This window comes from Anabrus simplex, chromosome 2 (genome assembly GCF_040414725.1).
Source record: "Anabrus simplex isolate iqAnaSimp1 chromosome 2, ASM4041472v1, whole genome shotgun sequence".
In the NCBI taxonomy this organism is placed as follows: domain Eukaryota; kingdom Metazoa; phylum Arthropoda; class Insecta; order Orthoptera; family Tettigoniidae; genus Anabrus; species Anabrus simplex.
In genome coordinates, this window is record NC_090266.1 from 264,041,013 (window position 1) to 264,062,110 (window position 21,098).

General features: G+C 39.8%; 1 protein-coding gene across 1 annotated transcript in view; it reads left to right on the plus strand.

The window, feature by feature from the left end:
• Nucleotides 1-4,204: 4,204 nt before the first annotated feature.
• bbg (big bang) overlaps nucleotides 4,205-21,098 on the plus strand; it is a 263,462-nt gene continuing 246,568 nt past the window's right edge. The window contains exon 1 of the mRNA XM_067140569.2: nucleotides 4,205-4,220. The gene's annotated coding sequence lies outside the window, so the exon portion shown is untranslated. The remainder of the gene's footprint in view (nucleotides 4,221-21,098) is intronic.

Consider the following 21,098-nt stretch of genomic DNA (forward strand, 5'->3'; position numbering starts at 1 on the left):
GCATCTGGCCGTAAAACAATGCGCGGTGTATGTGTGACTCAGTTCCACCCGCGACCCCCACAACTTTGGAAAAAGCGGTAGAATAATAAGAAGACGAAGTAGTTTATTATTCGACTCCTTTGTTGGATGGTAAGCATACTGGCCTTGGGTTGTGAGGGTCCTGGGTTCGATTCCCGGCCGGACCCTTGAGTTTAACCGCGTCTGGTTAATTCCTCTAGCTTCGAGACTAGGTGTTTGTGTTCGTGTTAATACAAGTCTTAATTACAAACAACGCATCACACTACCAACCACCACAGAAATACTGAATAGTTAATACATCACACAGCATAGGATTTGCGCCAGGAAGGGCATCCGATCGCAAAACTGGGCTAATTCCATACCAAGTGCCGACCTCAAGTAGTTGGTAGAAGGCCAGAAAGAATAAGAATAATAATAATAATAATAATAATAATAATAAAATGAGTTGGTCAGACTATAGAGCACTGGCTCTCTGATTCAGAGTTGGCAGGTTGGATTCCGGCTCAGTCCGGTGGTAATTGAAAGTGCACAAATACTCTAGCCTCCTGCCTGTTGATTTACCTCCTGTGGAACGTAATTCCGGCACTTCAGCGTCTCCGAAAAGTAGTTAGTAGAACTGAAAACAACTTTATCTAGCTGTTCGCTCTTTCAGCCTGATGTTGCAAGTAGGGACAGGAAAAGTGTAGAAATAGTCCGCTGGCTAGGAGACGCGGGAAAGACGTGTTCTTGAAGGCAAGGACGGCATGGCATAGAGCTAAGCACTCCATTCCTTTCGAGCCAAGTGAATAGTGCAAGCCTTGTCCTTCACTCCGGCAGTAGTTCTCGTGTCCTGTGTGAAAATGGCTCATTTTATTATTACTGAAACAGTTAACTCAGCTGCCTGAATAATAATAATAATAATAATAATAATAATAATAATAATAATAATAATAATAATAATAATAACAGTTAACTCAGCTGCCTGAATAATAATAATAATAATAATAATAATAATAATAATAATAATAATAGTCTTAAGAGAAGCTGCGGGATATTTTATACTACAAATTTTCGGACAGATTTTCATTAACACATGAGGCGAGCGACGAACGGCGTTAGACAATATCATACTCATTTGCATAAGTAGTTGGCATTCCGTTTTGCATGTGACCACCAGACGCAAATACGAATATCTTCATCTTCGAATTGATGAATGAATAAATGAATGAATGAATGAATTTAATTATCATTTCCATTGTGCTATTTTACTATTTAAGCTTTCAGACTGCAAATCTGTGAATTACTTAAGCGCTCACATTAATCGCTATTCACAACAACCATCGAGGCTCTTATTTCTACGCATTTTAGTTCGAAATGATTATATTAACTACAGATTTTCGTAGGTCTCCTCGGTTTCTCGCACATTAGTATTCTAAGTAATCCGTTTTATGCAAGGCTTCCAGTATCTTCTTGTCACTGTCTGTAATTATCATTAAGCATTTGACTCTCGGTGTGTATATGAGGACACGATTGGTCCTAATTGCCTGAGGACTGGTATAACAACATGAGAGTGAGCTTACGCCTATCTGTGTTTTAATTCTCATGGATTGTGATGGTTATCATTGTGAGTATTAACATTCACAATGTTTAAATCCCTTCTTTGTGAATGAAGTCAATAAAATGCTCGTGCTTCTTGAACGGCTTCGTCCTAGAATTCACTCTTACCACAGAAAGTACTGTTCCGTCAAACAGTTCAGTTGGTCTAAAACGAAAGCAAACCTGCATGCAAGCAGTGACTTTTAATCTTGTAATCATAGGCCACAGAACCTACAAGTTTACGTGACATTTTAAATATCTTTCATTCATTGGTCAGAATTCGAACCACAGCCTCAGTGATGCAAAGCCAATAACAATGTAAAGGAATATCACATTTGCCACACTGTATGGGTATGGACTTACGCGACGTTACCATCCCAGTGGAATAATTATTACTAAAGTAAAAGTGCCGGGCTGAGTGGCTCAGACGGTTAAGGCGCTGGCCTTCTAACCCCAACTTGGCAGGTTCGATCCTGGCTCAGTCCGGTGGTATTTGAAGGTGCTCAAATACGACAGCCTCGTGTCGGTAGATTTACTGGCACGCAAAATAACTCCTGCGGGACTAAATTCCTGCACCTCGGCGTCTCCGAAGACCGTAAAAGTAGTTAGTGGGACGTAAAACAAATAACATTATTATTATTTACTAAAGTAAAAGTAAACTCGAGTCCTCACCCCGAGGTGATGAAGCTCTCTTCAGGCACACCCCCAATGGAGGTGAGCTGCATGTACCATATTAACAACATATCAGCCCTTCTCCCATTCCTAGATTCTTGGCAGTACCGGAAATCGAACCCGAACCCCCGAGGACGGCAGCTAATAACACTAACCGTTACGCCACGGAGGCGGACAGTTGTTACTTGAAGTTGTTTACTCTTTGTTTACTTCCTAAACTTCATGTAACATTGTGACTGAGACCATCCTAACAGTGCGTTACAACTGTATGAGCTGTTTCACAACCAGATATGAAATGGCGTGTGGCTTTTAGTGCCGGGAGGTGTCCGAGGACTTCGGCTCGTCAGGTGCAGGTAGGCGACCTGCGCGTCGTGATGAGGAAATTATGATGAAGACACCCAGTCCCCGTGTCAGGGGAATTAACCAAGTAGGGTCAAAATTCAAGACCCTGTCGGGAATCGAACCCGGTACCCCTGTGACCAAAGGAAAGCACGCTAACCATTTAGCCATGGAGCCGGACAGTGCAAAATGATACGTCTTAGATAAATGCTATGTACGATATAAAAAGGTATAGTAAATTCGGTATTTAATATATTTAATATATTTATGTATTATACATTTTACATATCTTTGTTTTAATGTATTTTTACATTATAACATTGCAATTATTTCAAAAATATCACTTTTGCACTTGTGGCTCTCTTCTTTCCAAGGTGCGATAAGTGATCTGAATTGGCCAACAGATGGCGAGGGACCTTCCACCCCAACAATGTAAGGTTGCGCACATCTGTGCTCTACCCGCTCCCCTCATATAGTCTAAACCTCTGACATACCTTTTTCCTCCCCGCCAAAACTCTTTAAAGAAAATACTTTCATTTCTTCAGATGTCAAAAACCACTTAGACAGGTTTGTCGCGTGTAAGGTTGAATCTTCTGGAGTAATGGCATTGAGATTGTTCAGGTAAAAACCGAACGAACGTATCTAGCAGTGTAATACACGTCTTTGCTTATATACGCAGAAAATATATTGTCCTGAGCATCTGTAGCTCCGAATGATCGTGAATTTAAATGCGCGATTATGAAATGATAACGGTATTCAAGGACTCTTCATCGTGGTGTAGCATAGCTAATGGCCAGGTGGGGCGGCTTCGTTCGATCAGGTCACAGATAATTTAGGTCGCAGTCAGCTTTGAGTTCCCTTGTTGGTATTTCTCTCGTGATTATGTTACTAACAAAAAACAAAAAGAACTAATGCCCTTAGAAATACGAGAGAACCAGAACCCCTCAACTTTAGAGTGCAATTGTCAAAGAATTTATAGATTATTGAATTGTCGCTGAATATTTGGAGCGAGATCATTCACTTACGAGAGGAGGATGGACTGTAGTAAGGTTTAGCTTGAACAAGACTTGTTTGTGGACGTTAATACCAGGCTTGTAACATTCACCTTTACACTTTATATATACATATTTTTTCTACTGGAATACCGAACACATTTCAATGACCCTTACATTTTATTAAAGCCGAGTGTAGTCGAGTGTTGCCGAAGTGATGACCGAAGTTGTTCTGGGAGTGGGCTTGGCTACTTGGCTGGTGACCGCACGGGCAGGTTCCATGCTCCTTTCAGGCCTCTTCCAAGCAAGTTTTCTTGGCCGCTAAGCCAAGAATAGAAAGAAAAGAAGTGAAAGGAAGAGGAGTAGAGGAGACTGGAAAGGAAAGGAGTAGTGATGGTGGAGGGGGAAGACAGAGAAATGTTCTTCAGGCTGTTCGTATCCTCGTCAGTTGCGTCCCAGTAGTGGCAAGGCGAGCTAGCCGGGTTACTCTGTTGTGTCACGCGATATGGCACAGTGTACTTATCCACGCCTCCTAGGTGACTGAACAGTGACTAATGGAACCTAGGATTGTGTTTCTACAACCCAAGATCGGGGTTACCACAAGGTTAACAGAGTTTATCCAAGGTAAGAATAACTTTTATAATAATACTGCGTTAACATGTACTTGGTAGGGTTCCAATGGTGGTAAAGGAAGGAGGTGCTTGCCTCTAAAAATGATCTGAAGTGGTGAGCGTTTAAAGTATCGGTAAATAACGGCATGTCACATTCCGAAAGTGGTAGCCCTATCTGAGAAATATACAGAGACGATTCTTAAACACGAATAATCTGCGTGTATATATAAAAATACCATGTGATTTTCGTCAACATCCCACCTTCAAATCTCTGTGACACTCTGTGAAAATTCCCTGGATACAGATGAAGCAGAGCAAGTTTCAGAGATATATTATTCCGTGAAAGCTCGTATAATAATTTGTCTCCGTCCCAGAGGTTTATACCAGGTCTAATCAACCGGCACAAATCTTTCTGCCTTCAACACGTGTTGAGACTTTATCACCTGACCTGGCACTCGCTGGAAACCTTATTTAATCTTTAGTTAGGTGTGCGTCTAGGAAACAAAACCCGAGTTAATGCTACACGTACGGTAACCATCGAAGATCGCCGTGGTTTGTGTGCAAACTATGCAATTTTTGCTGCCCTGTTCTTCGCAGAGCATGTCAAAGAGCGCACGCGCACGAAGGCGGTTTATGATTATTCGATTACGTAGTTTGTTACATTGTCATTGCCCGCAAAATTTTTATTCAACTTTCCGTTTTGGAAAGTAAAAGCCTGTACTTGCATGTGGTGGACAGATTGGTGGATCGGCATGTTGGAAACGGTGTGTGTGTTCTTCTTTAAACAATAATAATAATAATAATAATAATAATAATAATAATAGTAATAATAATAATAATAATATCTTCTTCTTCGCCTTTTTCCTAATTACTTGGCATCGACAAAACGTGTGGATTAAGCCTATTTTTTTGCTATTTGCTTTACGTCGCACCGACACAGATATGTCTTATGGCGACGATGGGATAGGAAAGACCTGGGAATTGGAAGGAAGCGGCCGTGGGCTTAATTAAGGTACAGCCCCGGCATTTGCCTGGTGTGAAAATGGGAAACCACGGAAATCCATCTTCAGGGCTGCCGACAGTGGGGCTCGAACCCACTATCTCCCGATTACTGGATACTGGCCGCACTTAAGCGACTGCAGCTATCGAGCTCGGTAAAGCCCATTTTTACGGATGAATGAACTTCTGACGCCAACCCCTTATGTGAAGGGATGTATTGACTATTTTGTGTACTCTAAATAAGAATGTGTATCAAGACATACACGAATACGTGATGTGCCATCCACTGACTTGAATTGTGAGATGAATTCCTTTGGCATGCACATTGTTAGTTTAGACTATTAAAACGTCTGAGTTCCCTAGATACCTTACTGTATATAGCATTTCACTGTGATACGTAAACCGAATTTGGTGTCATTTAAACTCGTACAACATTCCTGTGTATGGGAGAGTTAATAGATATTATACGGTTGATCATCTGAACTGGCGAGAAGCGTTTCATTTAGTGCAACAAATTTAAGGTTTAAGCATCAGTTTGATACACTCCAACCGGCCTAAACTGTGGAATTTATACCATGTAAGTCCATGGAAAAGGCAGATTGTGAGTGAACAAATATGAAAGTAAACCAGAGCCGCCGGGAGTTGAAAGAGTTGACAGCGATACTTCATGCCGGAGGAACGAAATCTTACATGAGCACAGTGTAGACTAAGAAGCTGAGATTCGACAATGTTGACTAAGAGACTAGAAAATAAATATTTGTGCGAATGCATTCAATGCTAGTAAAATAGATGGCACACTCGTTACACCAATGGTGCTGTATGTTTGGTGACGCTGTTGTTAATTTGTTTGTAGAGGACAACTCCATTTTAATTATCTGTTTGCGTATATAGCTTGACAACCTGCATTACTCTGGTGTTAACTGCATCACTTCAAATATTTACATCTAGAATTGGGATTGTTCCTCGGGACGTGAAATACAATACCGTCCTAACATTCCTGTGAAATATCGGGAAAAGCAACACACAAATGAATCATGATTTTTTTTTAGCTTCCTGACTGCCACCAGCCCTTGGTTAGGTGAGCTCCTCATATGACTAAGGTTGAGGTATCGAGTTCCAGTGGAGTCGGTTGACATTTGAAAGTACTTAAACACGAGAGACACATGACATTAAATGTATTCGTGCATAAGACAATCCCTTTCCAGTAAAATTTGTTTTGTGCTGCGGCTCCTTTAAAGGCCATTATTATCATCTGCATAGTCCTTGAAAAACCATTATTATTATTATTATTATTATTATTATTATTATTATTATTATTATTATTATTATTATTATTAAAACGAAATAAACGATGACACTAAAGCCTTGATGGACTGGTCTATCAAGCGACCGCTGCTCAGCCCAGAGGCATGCAGATTACGAGGTGAATCCCTGGCCGATATTCTTGGCTTTCTAGACCGGAGTCACCATCTCACCGTCAGATAGCTCCTCAGTTGTTCTCACTCAGGCTGAATGGAACTCGAACCAGGCCTAATATCCAGGTAAAAATTCCTGAAATGGACGGGAATCTAACTTGGGACCTCTTGGTAAGAATGAGACCCGCTACTTCTAGACCAAGAGCCGGCTTATAATAATAATAATAATAATAATAATAATAATAATAATAATAATAATAATCGTGTGGCCTCAGCTACCATGTGCAAGCATGACGTCATCTGGCTGCTTGCTTGTCAATTTCGATGTTCCGTTTTACTCTAGGTCTACTAGAAGGCAGAGTAAACCGAATCTCTCTTGGGCATCTAGGGCTGAGTTACAATGAATTTTGTCGGATGAACACAAAATGTCTCCAGAGATCATTTACATGCAGACATCGTACGACATGGATTGTCGAATGGACTTTCTTCCGCCCTTCAAAAATCCGACTACGGTACCTCTGTCGGGTTTGAACCCGCTATCTTAGGATCCGCAGCTCTACACTGTACCACTGATCCACAGAAGGAGCTGCAACAAAATAATTACGTGACAAAAAATATTGCAAGGCTTAGTATATAAAAAAGGTACATAACGGAAGAAAAAAATTGACACGAAAAATTAAAGCGAAGCTAAAATACGAGTAGCGAGTCATAATAATTACAATGTCTCATAGGAATTGCCTCAAAATTTGCATAATATAATTGAAAATATTCCTCTACAAGTAGCGTAATATATTAATTATAACGTGGACACATGAAACGTGAGAACAATTGCTGGGTACGATTTTGTGTGAAAATGGTAGGAAGTTAATTGCAACGAATCAGATATTTTTTTACAAGTTGCTTTACGTCGCACCGACACAGATAGGTCTTATGGCGATGATGGGACAGGAAAAGGCTGGGAGTGGGAAGGAAGCAGCCGGGGCCTTAAGGTACAGCCCCAATATTTGTCTGTGAAAATGGGGAACAACGTAAAACCATCTTCAGGGCTGCCGACAGTGGGTTCGAACCCACTACCATTCGAATACTGGATACTAAGCGACTGCATCTATTGATCTCCGCGAATCAGAAAAGTTTCCGTAGAATGCGTTATACGACTTCGACTTTCGTGGCAGGATCTTGTAGGGCGAAGGGATGGAAGATTACCTAGTTACCGAGCGAGTTGGCCACATGTTGAATTGTAAGCTTGCATCCTAGAGACGGTATGTTCGAAATAAATTGTCGATAACTTTGAAGAGGTTTTCCCGCGATTTCCCATTTCCATACCTGAATTAAGGCCATCGCAGCCAGCGGTATCCTCTCTTTTTTCAGCGTCCCCGAAAACCTTTGTGTTAGTATGATGATAATCCACTGATAAAACTAAACAAAGTCGGTCATAGATGGTAAGAGAAACACAGGGAGACCAAAAAAGATTATGGTTATATGGTATCTCATGATTCAGAATGTAAGACATGAAAGGAAAATAGTTATGGTCTTTTTTGTTGTTGCTATTTTGCTTTACGTCGCACCGACACAGTTAGGTCTTATGGCGACGATGGGACAGAAGAGGACTAGGAATGGGAAGGAAGCGGCAGTGGCCTTAATTAAGGTACAGCCCAGCATTTGCCTGGTGTGGAAATGGGAAACCACGGATAAGCATCTTCAGGGCTGCCGACAGTGGGATGCGAACCCACTATCTCCCGGATGCGAGCTCACAGCTGCGCGCTCCTAACCGCATGGCCAAATCGCCCGGTAGTTATGGTCTAGTACAAGCTCTAAATTGAGGATTATAGAGACGATTAATTCATTCACAGAGGCTTACAGATTGAATGTTGGTAGGCTTAGCATTCTACAGGGTATATCCAAAACATACGTTTCTTGTTAAATAAACATATCTGAAACGAATTATTGGCTGACAGAATCAAACTATAGGCTTACTGTAAAGTTATAAATTGATTATGAATCTTATTCTTCAAAACCATCAATATTAAATATTCTGCTAACCATGCCATGACGTCAGAATGCAGTGTCTTTGCTGTGACGACACGGTTAAATTTTCGTTCGTTTAGAACAGAGCTAAAGAATGTATGAGACTCCAATTGAATCTGGAAAAAAGGGGCGTGCCTACAGCTGCGTACTCTCTACAGCACATGCCTGGGGTATTTAAACGTGCACGACAGGCAATGGCACATAGTTGCAGAGTTGAAGCATTAGGACGCATTTTTCAATAATTTTTGTAAAAGATTGCAATGAAATTGACATGTAATCCTTTTTACACAAATCACCTCAAAATTGACTTCAACTGTTGATTATTGCGACCTTCGGTTATTTAATTAATTAATTAAAATATGTTTTTATCTCTTCTACAATCCCTAGAAGTTTGAGTATTGAATTTTGAAAACACCCTGTATAATAAGAGGACAGAGAGAGAGAGAGAGAGAGAGAGAGAGAGAGAGAGAGATCATCCATATTATTTTTGTCTCAGCAATGGTCTACGGGCTTGGATGGTAAATTTGAATCAAGGTAGCCACGATGTGATTCCTTGCTCTTCTCTTCAGGATTTAAGTCGTGGATGTGTTAAGCCTCATGAGGAGAGTTGACGAGAAATGAGCTCGAGTCTTACTGTCGATTATCCAAGAAGTAGCATTCATGGCTTTCGACTTCATGTTGGCGAATATCTGCATAATATCTAACATAGACTTCGTGGTACGCAGCTGTGGGCTTGCATTCAAGAGATGGTGGGTTCGAATCTCACCATCGGCAGCCCTGAAGGTAGTTTTGCGTGGTCTTCAGTGTTCATACCAGACAAATGCTGGGGCTGTACCTTATATACGCCCGCTAACCTTCCAATCCTAGCCGTTTCCCATCCTTCCATCGCCGAAAACCTTCGACGTGTTGGTGCGACGTTAAACCAGTAGCAATATATATACATCCTTCCTAGACCTTGTCTCCGTATATTGCAATGCTTCTTCGTAGACTTTAACCGGGCGAGTTGGCCGTGCGGGTAGGGGGCGCGCAGCTGTGAGCTTGCATCCGGGAAATAGTGGGTTCGAACCCCACTGTCGGCAGCCTTGTTGATGGTTTTCCCATTTTCACACCAAGCAAATGCTGGGGCTGTATCATAAAGCCACGGCCGCTTCCTTCCCATTCTTAGGCCTTTCCTATCCCGTCGCCGTAAGACCTATCTATGTCGGTGCGACGTGAAGCAACTTGTAGATTTTATGCACGCGAGGCAGATGACCACGACGTCGGAATATTGTAAACGAATTTATTTCGTATGGCTATCGCTAGCCTTGTGTAGCTCTTGTAAGGTAGACCCTCCAACCTGCCGCGTATGGGAAACTGCGTGTTATTGAGGCGGAATATAGTGTTATGCATGGTTTATGAGTCTGCAGGAATAGTGGGAGTAGCACTAACACCCAGCGCCCCAGCTAAGGGAATTCGGGAATCCTCTGACAAGCTGACCATTCAGCCACGGAGCCGGACAAAAGTAAAGTCGTGTCGCCGTCCCAGAGTGAAGGTGAGCTGCGTGTATGATTTTAACCACATACCAGCATTCCTACCATTCTTAAATCGCTGGCCGTACCAGGAATCGAACTTGGTTCTCAGAGGACGGCATCTAATAGTGCTAACAATTACGCTACGTTGGTGGACGATTCTAAACTGATAAACATTTGTTAGTAGTGTAAATCCTGTCAAGGCGTTTGTTTTCTACTGCTGATCAACATAGACAGATAATGTAATCGAGTTCTGTCACCGGAATCTCATAAATCAGGCTTGCTCTAGATATTGTTCTCGTGTTTATCTCCATGACCTTCCGAGACTCCAGTATTTCGACCCGTTGATATGACCGTCCTCTTATCACTGTTGTCGCGTGCTAATGACGCTCCCTCATAAGCAGTAATATCTCGCAGTTTCTGAAACGTCTGTATAAAGTAAGTAATTATCTCGTTCATGACCAAACATAACTCAACAAATGCTAGTATTTTAATTTTCTCTCTTCCACTTCTCTTTCCTCTTAAGGCGTGATACATTAGGGACTTCATCGTGACTTCAATAAGACGCCCGCTGTTCGAATCCGGGTCAATGCTTGTGAAATTTTCAGAATGAAAAGTCACGTCTTTCTAGGGTCGATTCTACTTAAAACTGGCTTATAAGCATGAAATTTAAACTCACGTAAAACTATCAACTGTTGTTTCTTTTTCTATTGTTCTAACTTCAACAACGTGAACTCACATTACCGAATTAAAATGTTCTTTTCTTCTAAAAATTCTGAACTGTAATAATATGTGTAGCTGATGAGTCTTTACTGACGTGTATATCTGGATAAATAGAATTATAGTTTTGCCAGTACATTTCAATGTTTTACGTCATACGTCGGTTTCCTCTCGGACTAGGTATACGAAGGTCGAAAGGAGGTTCTGTTGAACTTTTATCTATCTGTTTGTTTGTTTGTTTGTTTGTTTGTTTGTTTGTTTGTTTGTTTGTTTGTTTGTTTGTTTGTTTGTTTGTTTGTTTGTGCCGACATTACGGGAAAACTGCTGAACAGCATTTTTCATACAAAGGCATTTAAGTTCAGGGATAGCTGGATAGTTCGGGAGGCTATATTTTATTCGATTAGTACCGGTATACACTGGGTGATGGGCGGACCTGCGGTGTAGGGGTAGCGTGCATGCCTCTTGCCCGGAGGCCTCGGGTTCGATTCCCGACCAGCTCAAGGGATTTTTACCAGGATCTTTGGGCTGATTCGAGATCCACTCAGCCTACGTTGATTACAATAGAGGAGCTATCTGACGGTGAAATAGTGGCTCCAGTGTACAAAGCCAGGAATAAAGGCAGAGAGGATTCGTCGTACCTATCACACGACACCTCGTAATCTGCAGGCCTTCGTTCTGAGCAGCGGTTTCTTGGTAGGCAAAGGCCCTTGGGGCTGTTGAGCCATGGGGTTTGGTTTGTAGTATTACAGTGATGTCGCAGTGCTGAGGGAGACCAAAACAGGATATGTCAAATTACTTCGTTAATATTAGCTCTGTCGAAAAACTTTAGATAGGTTAGTAAAAGTTGGGCAAAATATAATTTTCACGTTTAATGTATGTGTAACAAACGAAGAATATTAACGGAGATATCCGCTATTATTAAATTTGTTACAAACTTCCGAGTTAACTGGCGACAGTGACATTACACTGACTGAAGAGATAAGTTATTTACAACTGTGCAAAAACTAACCCGTTAGCAAAAGGTACAGCGACTAGGCCTATTTAATAATAGTTTGGTATAGGATTTGGAAAGTGCATTAGGAGCAGTTCCGATAATCGCGTGGGTTGAAGAGCAGAAACCATGGCAATAACCTTTTAAATTTAACGGGGATTAGATATTATTTTATTATTATACCAGTTGTGCTCCCGAGACAGAACTCATCCTGATTCCCAGGCCAATCCTAAATTTGTGACGGAGCTGAAAATCGACCCGGGCCAAGTGAGTCAATCAGGAAGCTAACTTGTGAACACCTAGATTCCAACTATGGGCGTTGAAAACTGGTAATGGAGTTAGAGGCACAAATCACTCTTTCCCGTAAGAGCGACTGTATAGCATATTCATTCACTCACTTTCAATGCACAGGGTGCTGCAATTTAATCCCGCTGCATTTGTTCAATTAATCACTACTGATCTGCAATTTGGGTGGCATTTAAGTGTTCTTAAACGCAAAAATTTGTAGGTAAATTAAGGGGCTTTATGCACTTAAAACATACCTTTTTACTTTTTGAGTTTCTCATATAGGGCCTATCATGTTTACCTTAGTCTCTGTACCAATGTTCACGTAAACATTTCCATTAGCTCTCTAAAACATTTGCATTTTAGTGACGCGGTGTGGCTCCAGTCACACATTATTGCTCTGTACCTCACATGTCCGGCTCCATGGCTGAGTGGTTAGTATCTCGGTCTTCGGGACTCGGTTTGGATTTCCGGCTGGGTCGAGAGATTTGAATCCCCTTGGCCCGGGGACTAAAGTTTGTGCTGTTCCCAGTATTACAGCAACTTGCATACCACACGATTCTCGACTACACCGACAAGGCAGATACCACTCACCCTCTTCTGACCTACAAGGGCTGCATCAAGCTAGCAGTAACCACACAAAATATCATTAATATTTGATCAAGGCGCAAGTATTATCCAGCCGCTCTACATTTATGTAGGCGAGTTACGTAAATTGTAACGGTTCTGATAGTTCAGATCGCTAATATTAATGCAAATCTCATAACGGAACCGTTGTGCGGGCTAGGATAAACTTGCGCCTTGGTTAAACCTGTTAGTGGCTAAAAATACTTTCCCTTGTCACTGTTAAAGATTTCTCGAACTGTGGCCCCGCGGTCGTTCCGAACAATGCGCCTCTGACATCACTGAGCCTCTGTCGACACACAGCTGGACGACGCGTCGTTATTTGCCCATCGTTGCACCACTTTCGATACGTGCTCACAACAGTGGCACGAAAGGAGCCCAAAAGCTCAGCTGCTATAGTACCAAGGTGCCGTGCAGCAACACCCTCTTATCAAACGCGGCGAGATCGGTCGATTTTTTCCCATTCTGACACCGGCGACATGACTAACTCTTAAGCCCATAGACCTGTCCTATCTATACCATGCTACAAACATATCACGTGTTACTATTCCCGCTCCAGGCGCGCTAAATATTCCCGATCATAATGCAATGGCTCATAGGTGTATTAACGCTCGTGTATTTGTAATGTCTCTTTCGCGTGTTGTGTTTCAGCCATGTTGGATCTAGTTCCCTCAGGGTCCTTTTAATGATTAGGCCCACCTCTCATAGCAATCATGCATTGAACTGTTAATAGACTTATTTACGATTGATTAGCCTAAGCTAATGGCAATGCGCATTATATTCTGCCCGTTACATGTCGGATGGATTTTATTCCGCGGTGTTTGTCATTGCACCTGATAAACTTCACAACAAGCTGTTATGTAAATGAATAGTATTGTTCGGCTTATGTAATGTGCATATGTAAATGATATAGTCTGATAGACATCTATACGCAGTTTCAAACTTGTATTGTTCCTCTTACGAAGAAACAAACCGTTGCATTGTAATTGTGCTAATTTCAATGTAAAATTTAAGAACGCGAATGTAAATGCTTGTTATTTAAACGCGTGTAATATGTTAGAAATGTATATTCGTCCCCATTTGAATTGCATAGTTTGGACCGTGATAACAATAAACGAATGATTTTTCGAACCAATTTTGATCATTGAAGATGAGAATATCTGCAGGTTGATTATTTCTATTTTGTGTGTATGGGGGTGTCCTCGTTTGCAATGACTGGGAGAGTAGCGAAGTTGGTTTAGAACTAATTTTCTATGCTGAAGCATGTGAGGTCAAATCCCGGCACTGTCACTTGGCATTGAGGAATGCTTATGCTAGAGGAGACCGATGTTCGGTGTCTGAACGTTCCCATTAAGCAGCTCATTTTTTTAGGATAAAGTAATTTTTTGTCGCAACGAATTTACAGGGATAAAGTTCAGGAGGCGTGCTTTCTGCCATGATTGGGACTAAATATAATATGATTTCATCTGTAGTTAAGTTTACGAATTGTGTTAGTCGTCATTTTTAACACTTTCTATCAGCCAACGTGGTTGAAGTATTTGAGAACGGGAGCCTGCTAATGAGTGGAGTCGAATTTGTAATTCTACAGCATTCTCGTATTGACTTACGTTTCGTTAATTTTTTCGAGTTGTCCACACATAAGAAATGTTAACGTTACGATATATAAAAAGTACTCAGCCCGAAGGCTGGTTATACTACTACTACTACTACTACTACTACTACTACTACTACTACTACTACTACTACTACTACTACTTCTCATTTCTTCAACTTATTACAATTATTTCTTAGGATACTGGAGCCACGAAGGCTTACTTTCGGTTTTGTCCGGGGCTATGGGGACGGATGTCCTTTCTGTGGCCACGTGGTTTTTCAGGTTAAAATTTCACCCTAAGAAGCTGTCTGAGTGGGAATTCAGCGGCAAAGCTACTGCCGTGACGCGCTAATGATAACGATGATGACGATGACAATTATTATTATTATTATTATTATTATTATTATTATTATTATTATTCGTAAAGTTCACGTACTAATAGTTCACACTGACTTGAGTGAACTCTGGAAAAATCTTTTCACGTATGCAGTCATCGCTACACCGCTAATTCTTGAAGCTCTAGAAACGCTTGAAACGCTGAATTGAACGGACTGTTTTAACTCTGAACACATCTCTATCAGTTGTTTGTTTATCATTGTTTTCCTTAATTAACTTACTAAAAGATATGTTATGTGGCATGTTGAACAAGAGAATCAAGTGCTTGCTTGCCATTGTCATGTTGAGGCCGCAGTTCTTGGAGATAAATATCGTATTACGTATCGTCACACGGCCTGACGCAGAGTGAAACCAGCCTAGAAGCTGCTTTCTGGTTTTCACTAAACGCTTAGCTTCTTTAGATCTCCTTTTCTGCTTCTGCAAGATCTCCAAGTCAAAATATACTAGTATTTGTCTCAGGTTTTCTTCACTGAAGTTATCTCAAGATATGTTATGCCCATCGAAATATTTCAGTAACTTATTGATGCGTATATTCAGAATGCAAGAGATTTTGCATTTAGAACAAGACTTGATTCTGGACTCCATAAACATAATTCTGACGGAAGAATTCAATAGTCCGTACTATTTATTTATGTATTAATTTATTTATTTATTTATTTGTTTCATTCTTGACTTAAGAATGTTGGTAGTTTTTGACCTCCTTTTTCCCGGGCTATCATTTGCATTTCTTTCCCTTAAGCAACATGTTCCTAAGGTTACAATGGGAACAGAAATTAAAAGACTTTTTAGGAAGCAATCGTACAACTTTGAAGATTAATTTTAACTTCGGCGTTAAGTTAAATTCCTAAAATCTATACCTAATGCTAGATTACACCTTATTTTACTAGAATGAACATTAATTGTGATTCATTTCCGTCATTATATTGCACAAGTTATTTATTTATTTATTTATTTATTTATTTATTTATTTATTTATTTATTTATTTATTTATTTATTTATTACTAAATATCTAAGTATTTTATTTTATGACTTCATATACGCACGTTGGCAAGTAAATTGCAGTCGCACAATATTTCAACCCTACCTCATTTGATCGGAATACACTTTGTTTCTGGAAACTTTACACCATAGTCTCTAAGTGAAGTGTGCAAGAGTTTACCACGACTTTGACAACTTCATCACAGAATTAATTTAGAAACCTTTTGCTACGGTCGTTTTCGTGCGGGAGATGTAACACGACGTTCCCTCCGGTTTACCGGCTTGTCTGTTGTATGAGGGGCATGACTCCATGCAAGTGACCTCTTTTCCAGGCCACTCTCAAATTACTGAGCAGAGTATTCAACGTTGCATTTTATTGTCTTTTCTGTGCTTCGACTATGTGATTTAAATATTACTCGAAAGTAGGGCCCGATAATCTAATAATTATCCTGAAAATATTCCAAAAAATGGAGTTTGGGGGTGTCTCAAGCCATCATCTGAAGATCCGTTGCTGTATCCTAACGTTCCTTCATCACGACTTGTGACGATAGACAACTGTTAAATTCTTAAGGTTCTAGTGTCGTGAGGATTTATCCATTAATGCCATCCTTCAAACGGGGTATGAAGCGACAGCCTGTTATCTCGAAGAAATGTTTGCAACATTATTTCAACAGGGAATATATATCACGCAATGAAATTTCGAGACAAAATGATACCGTACCATTTTCATTATTGGGAAGGTCTATAATTGTTGCTGACGACTTTTGACTCGTTGAAGTTCTATTCACTTAAAATAAAAGTATCGGAATAGACTGTGAAATGGAAAACCATTTTTAACGTATGATGAAAAGGTTCACTTAACCGTTCTTAACTCGGACATTGTCTTAATATTTCAGTTCTGTCTCGCTCGTAGAAAGCGGTTAGGAAAGAATGTGTGCTTAAACACTTTTGATATCCAGTGTAAGAGATTTTTGTCTTAAAATATGAAACAAAAGAACATTGTTTGTATGCACACAGAAAAAGCTCTTAAATTAACTTCCTCTTGATTTTAATAGCTTAAGCGTACGTCAACGGTCCACTCTTTTTGAGCGTCGCTCTTTCGAGTAACCAGATTTACGTTCAACTGTGAACATTACATGATGAACGATTTGATTCTTTGGGAATAACGTCAAAGGATAGCTTCACTCCACATAATGGTTCTTAAAGTTCATTTCCCAAGGACGGTCACATGTTCACCTTCTAGATACTTAATATATTTCGTACAGCTTTCTCATACATTACTACATTTTCCCCTTAACATTAACTATATTAAGGAACTTGTGCAATATAATGACGGAAATGAATCACAATTAATGTTCATTCTAGTAAAATAAGGTGTAATCTAGCATTAGATATAGATTTTAGGAATTTAACTTAACGCCGAAGTTAAAATTAATCTTCAAAGTTGTACGATTGCTTCCTAAAAAGTCTTTTAATTTCTATTCCCATTGTAACCTTAGGAACATGTTGCTTAAGGGTAAGAAATGCAAATGATAGCCCGGGAAAAAGGAGGTCAAAAACTACCAACATTCTTAAGTCAAGAATGAAACAACCTGAGCAGACTCTTTAAACTGTTTTAAAAATTCAAGAACAGATACAGTAAAGTGTTTGAAAACAAGACACGACAGTTAAATAAGGTAAATCTATACAGGAGAGATTTAGGCCATATGGATTTAAACCATTATTTCACGTACCCATTTTCTTTCTGACATTTCTTCAATTTTACATAATATGTAGGTGATAATTTTACATTTAAGATTTCAATCAAGAGATTACCATCCTCTCAACTTCTGGACATCCGGAGATTATGGAGAGGGAATTCATTCATTTATTCATTCATATGTGTCTTACACTTCATGATCCAAAAAATGATTGGCAAAGGAAATGTGTAAGTCCCCAAATGCAAACATCACCGAAAGGAAGGAGAAAGGAAATGTGTAAGTCCCCAAATGCAAACATCACCGAAAGGAAGGAGAGGCACATAAATATATAGATTTAACTAGTTAATACACGTAGGTTTATCTACACTTCGCCAATAAAGGGGTACACTGCACTTCTATGATTTTACAACGAGTTTAAATGGCACCATACCCTACTGATTGCCCTAACGTTGCGTATCACTTTACTTACATAATATAACTATGCGAGTTTATTGGAAGCCGTACATTGAACAAATATGTATTAAAATATAATACAGAAACGTTTTATAACAAAAAACCATAGCACGGACTGAGATGTACAAAGTGTAACGCTAAGTCTTCCGTACAAGAGTCCGCTCACCCCCCCCCCCCCCCCAGGTGATCTGGATTGGAATTCCGCCAAATTTCCTGGATTCTTACAAAGTATGACACATATTACACATAAGGTGGAAGAAATGGATAAATAACTTTTATTAAAATAAATCAAAGGAATCATTTCGCTGCTATTTGTACGTTAATATACGTTGTACACCTTGAAAAGCAGTATATGTTCACCCTTGCGTTGCGACTGTTCATTCTGCGCAACTTACAAACTGTCACGTTGAATAACGTTATTAAATGCGGCATAGATGCTATTACTTAAATCAATGTACACTGTATCGTAAAGGATGACGTCCAGCCCGCAGGGTGGAGGCGACACTGTGCGCGCCGTATCCGGGAGACGCTATCCCTGGAGACCAGGCGACCTTGTCTGCTTGGACTCGTTCTACTTGCATATCCAGACAACAAAGTCAGGCTACGGAATGTGCATTCACCAAAAGTTCTGTAAAATATTCAAGTGAAAATAAACCTCTTCTGTTATTCCTAAAGTAAAGCTACAAAACTGTATGCATTATCCCCTGAACGGGTTGTTATTTACCATAACAGTAATTGAAATCCCTGAAAACCTTACAGACCCAGTGATATTTATTTAAATATGGTTGATACTTGAAAAACTCCGAAGAATTAAGGAAGGAAGGTAATTTCTTCCTTCACTTGTTGCGTATTTTGACGAACTTATTTGTATTTCATCTCTCATTCGCCGCGATATCCATGTTACTCACAAACAAGAGTATTTTCTAACCGAGCGAGTGGCTGCGCGATCTGCATCACGTAACTGTTAGCTTGTATTCGTGAGATAGTGGGCTCGAACCCCACTGTCGACAGCCCTGAAGATGATTTTCCGTAATTTCCCATTCCCATACCAGGCAAATTCTGGGGTTGTACCTTAATTAAGGCCACGGCCACTTCCCTCCCACTCCTAGCCCTTTCCTAACCCATCGTCGCCAAAACACTTATCTGTGTCTGTGCGATGTAAAGCAAATATTTAAAAAAACGTATTTTATAGTTATGTAGGCCTACAGTAGGGCCTACATATTCTTCTCAAGTATATAAATATTGAAGAAAATGTTTACTTCCTTGTCACTCAGTTTGCCTCAATTATAACAACTCTAAAAGGCAGTGATTGTGATTCAGCTGTGATACATCAGCGAGGCCTTCCGAGCTCAAGTTGGCAGGTTCGATCCCGGCTCAGTTTGGTAGTATTCGAAGGTGCCCAAATACGCCAGAGTCGTATCGGTAGATCTACTGGCATGTAAAATAAGTCATACGGGACAAAATTCCGGCACCTATGCGTCTCCGAAAACCGTAAAAGTAGTTAGTGGGAATTTAAACCAATAACGTTATTTACTATATTCCATCAGAGAGTGCAAGATCTTGGGAAGGAAGTAATAAAGACACCATCTCTTAGATGAAATGAACTCTAATCTTCTGTCCAATTATTGTTTAGGAATTCTAACTAATGGAAAATACGTGAACAGTATTCGTTGAAAGATGTGTGAATATTGGTTGAAGGATGAAAATTTGCTAAATATTCTTTTTTCTATTTGACTAACTTTCAGAGGCGTTCATTCTTGTAAAATTAGCTAATTCCTTGGCCAACTTGATTCTTTGTTTTTTTTAATCTTCACTAATCAAATTACAATATTGTTGACTACTTGTAAATATACTAAAGTCACTAACTTGATAAATATTCTTTAAAATAATCACACAGAAATTAACTTCATGACTATTGTTGAATCTTTGTTATTGTATTAGCCTACTGAGGATACGAAGTAGTTTAGATCTTAGATAATAATTTGTTCATAGTTCCCTAGGCAGACTCATAACGATTTAAATCGTAACTGAACAAGGGTGTTTATTATATGCAGCCATAACGTCATATCGCAGTACTGTCTTTTAATTAATTCAACTTCTGTATTATCTAACTAGGCCGAAACGTTAGGAGTACGAGAAAAAAAAGATAGCGGCAGGCGATAAGGAATGTAGTTCAATAGGGCGAAGTTTATACACTGTCTGTTCGCTTTTAATTATCCCACTGAGTACCATCGCAATGAACGGAAATGTTCCGCAGTATGGAAATAAGGGCACACGATTTCTTCTTCGTTTTATTTGCCGGCTGAATACACTGTTATGATTGTGCGATAACTTTGTAAAAAGTGTTCATACATAAGTCACGTTGTTAATCTGGCGCTTACTTGATGGGTTTTACCGCCAGGGTAATAACATAGTTAGCGTTGGTGTGAGTAAAAACATACCTTCAATTAAATACGAAAATACATTATTCAAAATTACTCCCACTAAAAATATAACATTCCTGGAATATAATACAGATAATGGATAGCTGAGAGTTGAAGTGTTATAGCAAAGTTTGGTAATACTATAGACATATTCTGCATCAAATTCCTATAGGATTTTATGACACATTTGAACTACCCAGAATGAGGGATGGCTGAACCTCGGCACTAAGTCAAAATGGAGAGGTTGACCCTGCTGGCTTAGTGCACAGGATCTAAATCAAAATCCTTCATGCATATGATTACAATGTCCTTCTACCATTTGTGGCACTCGGTTTAATCCATTATCCAAAATTGAAAACTATTTTTGGCCTCTTGATAGTACACAAGATGGGCGTCGCCTTTCAAAAATAGGTACTTTGTTTTTTCGTTTGTTTTCTTTGAGACAAAATTTTCTGTGCCTCAACGTCTCCGATGATGACGACGATAAGCCCAACTTGGCAGGTTCGATCTTGGCTCAGTCCGGTGGTATTTGAAGGTCTTCAAATACGTCAACCTCGTGTCGGTAGATTTACTGGCACGTAAGAATTCTTGCGGGACCTAAAAATATTATTATTATTATTATTATTATTATTAATATTAATATTATTATTATTATTATTATTATTATTATTATTATTATTGTTATTCGGAAGATTTCCCTTCCTTTAAGTACCTACCTATTAGGTATATCTTCCCTGCTTTAGCAACTACCGAGCTATATAGTCTGAACGCTTATGGTT